Below are 8,003 nucleotides of genomic sequence, written 5' to 3' on the forward strand. Positions count from 1 at the left end.
TTTTTTTGTTCATAGTATTTCTTTATTTTTCTTTTTTTGTCTTTATTGAAATAGACAATTAGTTGCTTGTATTTACACTGTACAATTCAATGAGGTTTTTTTCAATTGTAGTTGGCATACAATGATATACCAGTTTCAGTTGTATTACTTAGTGATCAGAGATCCACTTAACTTGCAAAGTGATCACCCCACTAAATCTAGTACCCCTCTTCCCCCTTACATATTTATTACAACATTATTAACCATCTTCCCCATGTTACACTCTACATTTCCATGTCTATTCTGCAACTATTCATTTGTATCTCTTATTCCCTTTGCCTTTTTTTTGTCTCCCCCAACCCCCCTATCATCTAGTATCCCTCTAAATATTCTCTGTATCTATGAGTTTATTTCCACTTTTGTTGTTGTTGTTGATTTTGTTCTTTAGATTCCACATGTACGCGAAATCATGTGATATTTGTCTTTCTCTAGCCTACCCATTTCGTTCAACACACTACCCTCTAGGTCTATCAAGGCAATATGTTTTTCTGTCCCCTTTCTTTTAGTCTGTGTGTGTCTTTTAATCTGAAGTGAGTCTCTTATAGGCAGCATATGTAGGGGTCTTGTTTTCCTATCTATTCAGCCACTCTATCTTTTGGTTGCAGCACTTAATTCTTTTCCATTTGAGGTACTTTTTGATAAGAATATAGTTATTACCATTCTTTATTCCTGTTTTTGAGACATGTTTTCTCTTCTTAAAGAAGTCCTTCCAACATTTCCTGTAATATTGGCTTAGTGATGATAAATTCTTTTAGCACATTTTTGTCTGGGAAGCTCTTTATCTGTCCTTCGAGTCTAAATGATAGCTTTGCTGGATAAAGTATTCTTGGTTGTAGATTCTGTGTTTTCATCACTTCAAATATTTTGTGCCAAGTCCTTCTGTCTTGCATAGTTTCTTTTGAGAAATCTGCTGCTGGTCTTATGGGTGCTGCCTTATAGGTAATTAACTGCTTTTCTCTTGCTGCTTTTAAGATTCTCTCTTTATATTTAACCTTTGGCATTTTAAGTACGATGTGTCTTGATGAAGGCCTCTTTGGGTTCCTGGTTTGGGGGACTCTCTGAACTTCCTGGGGTTTTATGTCTATTTCCTTCACCAGGTTAGGGAAGTTTTCCGTCATTATTTCTTCAAATAGCTCTTAAATATCTTGTTTTCCTTCAGGTACCCCTATGACCCAGATATTTTTACATTTCATAGTGTCCCATAGGCGCCTTAAATTATTATTATAGTTTTGGCTTCTTTTTTCTTGCCATTCTGATTGAGTGTCCTTGGCTTTCCCATCCTCTGTATGGGTCATTTGATCCTCTTCTTTATTCACTTCATTTATTCCATTTAATATACTTCTCATCTCAGATAATGTGTCCTTCATTTCTGACTAGTTCTCTTTTATAATTTCCATTTATGTTTTTTATGTTTTTTATCTTTTTGTTGAAGTTCTCAGTAAATTCATCTACACCGCCCATAAGTTCATAGAGCATCTTTATAACCAGTGTTTTGAATTCATTGTTTCTGGATCTCTGTTCTGTTTTCTCATATGGTTTCTGCTTCTTTGTCTTCCCATTTTGGCTGCCTTTTTGTGTCTGTTTTTATGTACTAAGCAAAGCTCTTGAGTCTCCCAGTCTTATTAGTGTGGCTTGGTGTGGTGGGTGTCCAGTGGCACAGTCCTGAGAGGGGTTCAGCTGCAGGCCAAATTTAACCCCATCCTTTGCCCATTCAGGGACACCTGTTAAGATTCAGCAAGCAATCCACAGCTGTTGTGCTTATAGTTGCCTCAAAAGGCTACACCAGAAACCGAGGCCAGCTGCCTCCAATGTGAATCCAGGCCCTGCTCAGCTAGGGGCACCAGACTAAGCAAGGACACACTGGGATGTGGCTTGAGTGGGGCTGCGAGTTGGGGGAAGCAGAGTTTCAGGGACTCCTCTGGGCAGAGCCACCTCTGTTATCCAGTTTATTGACGTTCGGCTATGGCCCACTGCATCTGCACACCGGGAGAGGGGAGGGCTCAACAGGGAACACTTCTGTCCAGGAGAGATCCTCGCCTCTGGCCCTCACTCCGACAACTCTGTGTCCCCCTGTAAGTCCCTGGCGCCTTCCCGAATAGCCGACCAGGCGCTGGTGCTGAGTGAGCAGATCCATCACTGTGAAAGTCCACTCACAGACTCAGCCCCTTTAAGAGGTGTCTGCCGCTGCCGCAGCCTCCATTCCACTGAGCCGCTGGGGACCGGGCAGCTTCATGTCCTGGCAACTTCATGTCCTGGCCTTGTCCTACCTTATGCTGTTGCAGGGTGCTTTCTTAGATTTCTCCCTAGTTGTATGGCTTGTTCATCTAGATCTCAGGCGATTTTTCCTTGCCACTGCTCCTTGTTTCCATCACAAATTTGATTTGGTCGCCAGAGGGATGAACAGAGCCTCTATCATATATGCCGTTTTTTCCCCCCATCCTCAAAAAAGATCGAGAGAACTTTTTAAGGGATGACGCTGCAGGTCACTTAAGGCCCAGCCCTGTAAGTTACTCAGTGAGACTTTGTTCCATTCTGTTGGTCAAAGCAAATGACAAGGTGAACCGAGATTCAAGGGGAGGGAAAGACTCTGTCTCTCGATGGGAGGAGTGGCAAGGAATTTGCAGCCATCATTAATCCATCCCCAAAGGGAATAAATGGCATTTATTGAGCAATTTCCATGTAAATACTGGTAACCAATATATCCAATTTCATCCATTTTTAAATGCACATTTTTATTTTTACTTTTTACAGGTCCATAGAAAGTTGTTAAGACAGTACAGAGAGGTCCTGTGAAAACTTACTCTGTTTTCTCCAATGATTAAACCATACATAATTTTAGTACAACATCAAAGCCAAGAAACTCACTGAGGTACAATGTGCATGTACGGTTCTATGTCTTTTGAAAGTACATAACTGACATTTATTGGGTGAATGCCATGTAAGTACCATTATCACACTTCACCAATTCTAAGATACCCATTCTTTCATAAATGAGATTGTGTCTTATAATCAAACATATCTTCCAACTAGAAGCATCATTTTTTCTTTTTTTAGTAGTACCTAAAATAATGGCATGTTCTACACTGTCTATATATAGTGTCCTGGATTCAATAAAATATTGTATTAGTCCATTTTACAAGTAAACTGAGGTACAGAGTGGTTAAGAAACCTGACCAAGGTCACACAGTGAGGTAGGGCTAGTGATAAGACTGCTGGGACAGAATTCAAACCCAGGCTCTTTGATCCTAGAGCCAACATGCTTTGCCTATACTCTCTTGGAAGGTAGTTCTAATAAGATTAAACATAGTGTCTCATATTTAGCATGGCATTGGTGGGGTTTAGTGAAAAGTATTTGAGACAAACCAACCCTTGTTCTCTGGGTCCAGATCCAGTATGCTTACTCTATACAACATTACGTACCACAGAGTTAGCATTCCATGCATTCTGTGGGTATACCTTTTCTGTTCATAAAACTATATGAATTATAAAGTTCACAGGAGCAACCAGCTCAATAGCTATTTGATTGTAAACTCTAAGCAACAGTGTGCTGCATTTCTGTGGCTGCTCATTGAGTATCTGACTGTTCTATAGCCTTTGCTTTCTAATGCAATGAATCCGTCTTTCCTTAGTAGAACACATTTAGCTCTGCATTTAATCAGTCTTCTGCAGAGATTAAAGTCTGAAGAGAGAAAATGAAACAAAGAAACTGGAAAAGAGGCGATTAGTTTGATTTTCACATATGTGATGGAAATATCGCAAATTCTGGAGACACACAGACCACCTATGGGTTGATAAAAAATTTTTAATTATAAAACTGCTTCAACTACTTCTTAAAGAAGATGTTCCTCCTTATTTTTAACACCAGAAAATGAAAAGGAAAAAATATATATTCATTGATAGGTTGGCGCTCAGTATGATGCTTACCATATAAACCGGGAAGAAAAAAGAAGAAATGAATTTAACCATATGGGAAATAGGCAAAAATAATTACAACTCATAAATTTAAACTTTACTGCCCTGGCAGCTCTTTGAAATCCTCATCTCTAACTTGGGGCTAACAAACAAAAAGTACTTCTTCTGGTCATTCAAAAATGCACGGTTTGGATGCCAGTTAGTTGCCTTGCACTAAATTTCACACAAAATGACAGATATACCTGGCTTAAAACACAGTTTCTTCCTTTCATCAGGCTTTCTTTGATATGAGCTATTTTGTGAGTCAAGACAAGTAGCAAAATCCAGAAAAATTTAGGTGTGTTGATAAGGTAAAAGCAGTTATCTAGACCAACTGAGAATTTGTTGATTCAATTTCTGTATAATCAGTTGCATCTTGTCTAGGCTTGTGTAGTCACATAGTATACTCAAAGCAAGCAAGAAAGGTTTTATCAAGTTAGCCAAATAAAGAGGAGCCAGATACACAGGAATTTGCTTGGGGTCAAGGCCCAGTTTGTAGAACTTGAAAAAGAGAAGAAAGTGTCAGAGGAAAATGGAATAGCTATCATTTATCTAACACTCAACTCAAAGCCACATCATCTCGTTGAATTCCTACCATAACCCCCTAAGGTAAATGCCATTATTCCCATTTCACAGATGAGGAACTCTCAGAAAGGTTTAGTAATTTATCCAAGGTCACACAACTAATAAAAGGCAGGTCAGGCTCCAAACCATTCTATCATATGTGACTCATTATACATATGTATTTCTGTTTTAAACATGTAAATATGAATTTCAAAACATATTTGGCCCCAGTAATTTTGGATAAGGGATTGTGGGCCTGTGTTTCATTAAGATTCTCATTTATGTTTCCAGTATTTCAGGAATTAGATTGCAATGAGGTGGAAAATCCAGCCAGGAGGTAACAGAGTCCATTTTCTGCTACGGGATCAGATAACTATGGTGTTTTGCAGAGCGTGCCTAGTTGGGGTTAATTGCAATAAAGGCAGTCCTCACTCATACAGGTCTGAATTTTTTTTTTTAATTTTACAAAGGCAATACAGTGTATAAAGTGTCTATTATTAAGTCCCTCAGCAGAGTTGGGTAGCTGGCCCATAACCTATAATCAAACACATTTCTATTTCTGCAGTGAAATGTATGAATATTTACCCTTAATGAGGAAAAGACCATAAGTAGTCTCCAGATAACTGAAGTCAAATTTTGCTAATTAATCACTAATTAAAAAAAAAAAAACTGGAATTTTCACAGCATTTAGAAAATGGAATTGTGTGTAAAGAATTATAAACCTATATATTGCATACTTCTTTACCATTTAGAAATAGAATATAGAGAGATCCCAGTCACTGGCTCCAGAAGTTTCTCCCTTTTCCTATAAATATGTAGCACACGGGGCTTCCACTGGGCGGGGCCCCTTTCCCAGTGTGTGCAATTCCGCTACGTGCCGCCTTCTGCGAGATCATGAGAGCTTGAGGTGGATGAACTGTATGAAGTCAGCTTGTTATCCTTCTGAAGTTTGCCCCCCAATAACGGCTGTTTTATATTTATACCTCCTGGAGATGGTGCTGTACGTGGCTGGCTGTGTCCCTTCCACAAAGACCATAGAACCTCTCAGCTAGAAGGAACCTTCAAGTTCCTTCTAATTCCCTGTGATAGCAGCCTCCAAGATACCCCAGTGGTCCCTACCCCCTGGTATTAACACCCTAGTATAGTCTGCTCCAACAATGTACCAGAGTTGGTCCCTGTGACCAACAGAAAAATCATAAGTCACTTTAGAGATTAAGTTATAAAAGTCACTATGGCTTCCATCTCGCCCTCTCCCTCTTTTCCTTCCTCCCTCCCTCTCTCATGACTAGCTCTGGCTCATGAGCTCTGAGGGAAGCCAAGTGGCCATATCATGAGGACACTCACGCTGTCCTATGAAGGACCGATGTGATGAGGAGCTGAGGCCTCCTACCAACACCCATGTGAGTGTGCCATCTTGGAAGCATATCCTCCAGCCCTAGTCAAGCCTTCAGGTGACTTCAGCCCCAGCTGACATCTTGACTGTAGCCTAATGAGAGACCCTGAACCAGAACCACGTAGCCAAGCTGCTCCCTAATTTCCAATCCACAGAAACTGTGAGAAAATAAATGTATGTTGTTGTAAGCCACTAAATTCCACCCCTCCAGACCTATGACTCCAAGAGCCAGCTTGGCTTGTTCTGCTTATATGGAATGGACAGGAAGTCTCTAATTTTTTATGATCTTGGGTCCCATTTCCAAGAATCTTCTTCTCTCACAAAGAAACTAGAAGTCCCTGGAAAATCTGGCCATTAATTCAGCCGTGAAAAGGAAAGTTTGGCACAGATGTCCTGGTTCTGGAGAGAGTCTGCCCACTTGCTAAATTTCCCCCAATAGCCTTCTTTTTGTGGGTTTGTTTTTTAGGGTTGACTTTTTTTCTTTCCTGTAAGGGTGAAACTTTCTAGACTGCAGTTGTTAAGTCAGGAAAAATGGGAAAACATTTCACTCTTTTCCTTTCCTTAACATTGAAGAGCATGTTCTTAATAAACTGTCCACTCTTCAAAGGTTTTATCTGAGCGTTGGCTCTGGCCTAGCCCATGAGATTGCAATCAGACAGCAAAGCTGCAGCTGTCACCCTGGTTTTGTTACTGGATGAGTGATTCCATTCCCTGCTCTAATGCCGAGTGTCTTCTCTCACCAGCTGCAGTTTACATACAGGATGCATTTCCTGTCTGAAGCCCCCGTCTGCCTCTCATATCTCCATAAGCCATATGCTTATGTGTTTTAAGTACAGATGGAGACGTTAGTCACGCAATTCATCAGACAGGAAAATTCAGAGGCTAGATATTTTATTTCAATATAAGTGTTAATTTCTACCTTTGGTACTGATAAAAAACTTCAAAAATGTCGGTGGGAATTGTAGGTAGACTATCTACCTCCACTTAAATTTTACTGAGTTCTTCCTTTTAAGATTAAAACGTGGCATGACACGTCCAGAAATAAAGAAAGATACAAAAAGCTAGTGTGGTAGATTTATTGCATTGATGGCCCCAATTCTTCACTCCTTGTATCCTCACTCTTTGGCCTGTGACTTTGTAGGGCCTCTCTCTAAACAGGCAGTGTCTATTCCCCATCCTTTGAATCTAGGCTGGACTTGTGACTTTCTTTGGCCAATACAATGTGGCAGAAGCGATTGTGTGGCAGTTCTAAGCCTTGTCCTCAAGAGGTCTTAGAGCTTCTGTTTCCCTTCTTGGAAATGTACATCCACCATGTGAACATGCCCTGGCTAGCTGATGATCAGATAGATACCAGCCAGTCAACCCCCAGACATAGGAGAAAGCCCGGCCAAGATTGGCAGAACCACCAACTTGACCTACATCCGACCACAAATGCATACATAAGCACAGCAAAAATTAAAAAACCACCCGTCACCCTGTAGACCCATGACCAATAATAAATGGTTTTTATGCCACTGAGTGTTGAGATGATTTGTTATGCAACATTATTTGTGGCAATAAATAACTGATGCACATGGGCCAGTTTTATTTGTTTGTTTGTTTTAATTGTGTGGCATGCAGGAGCTAGGCTATGAAAGGTTTTTGGAGAGAGCTTTCCATGTCTTCTCTGTGGGGTATAAGCCAGATTGACAGTCTGAAGTCCCAATAAGAGGCAGGGCTTTGGGGACCACCCTTCAGTGTGCAGACTTCCAGATCACTGTCCTGTTTCTGGCACAGTACCACCGTCATTGACCGGATTTAGTGTCCTTCTTCCAGAGTCCGATTCCACTGGTTAACATTGCTAGATTAATAACCTTCTACCCTCTGCTGAGAAAAAAGACTTAAGACAGAACAAACTCTCAGGCTTCCTTCCTGAAAAGGCTTGGACATCTACATGAGACAGAGAAGGGAGAAGCTGGGCCCTGGGCTTCTCAGGGTCATGAGCAGCAATGACCTAGGGTGAAAGAGCATTGATTAAAGAAACGTAAGAGAAAATAGCCATGGAAGTGATATTTAG

The sequence above is a fragment of the Pteropus vampyrus genome, unplaced genomic scaffold (assembly GCF_000151845.1).
Source record: "Pteropus vampyrus isolate Shadow unplaced genomic scaffold, Pvam_2.0 Scaffold81, whole genome shotgun sequence".
Taxonomy (NCBI): Eukaryota; Metazoa; Chordata; class Mammalia; order Chiroptera; family Pteropodidae; genus Pteropus; species Pteropus vampyrus.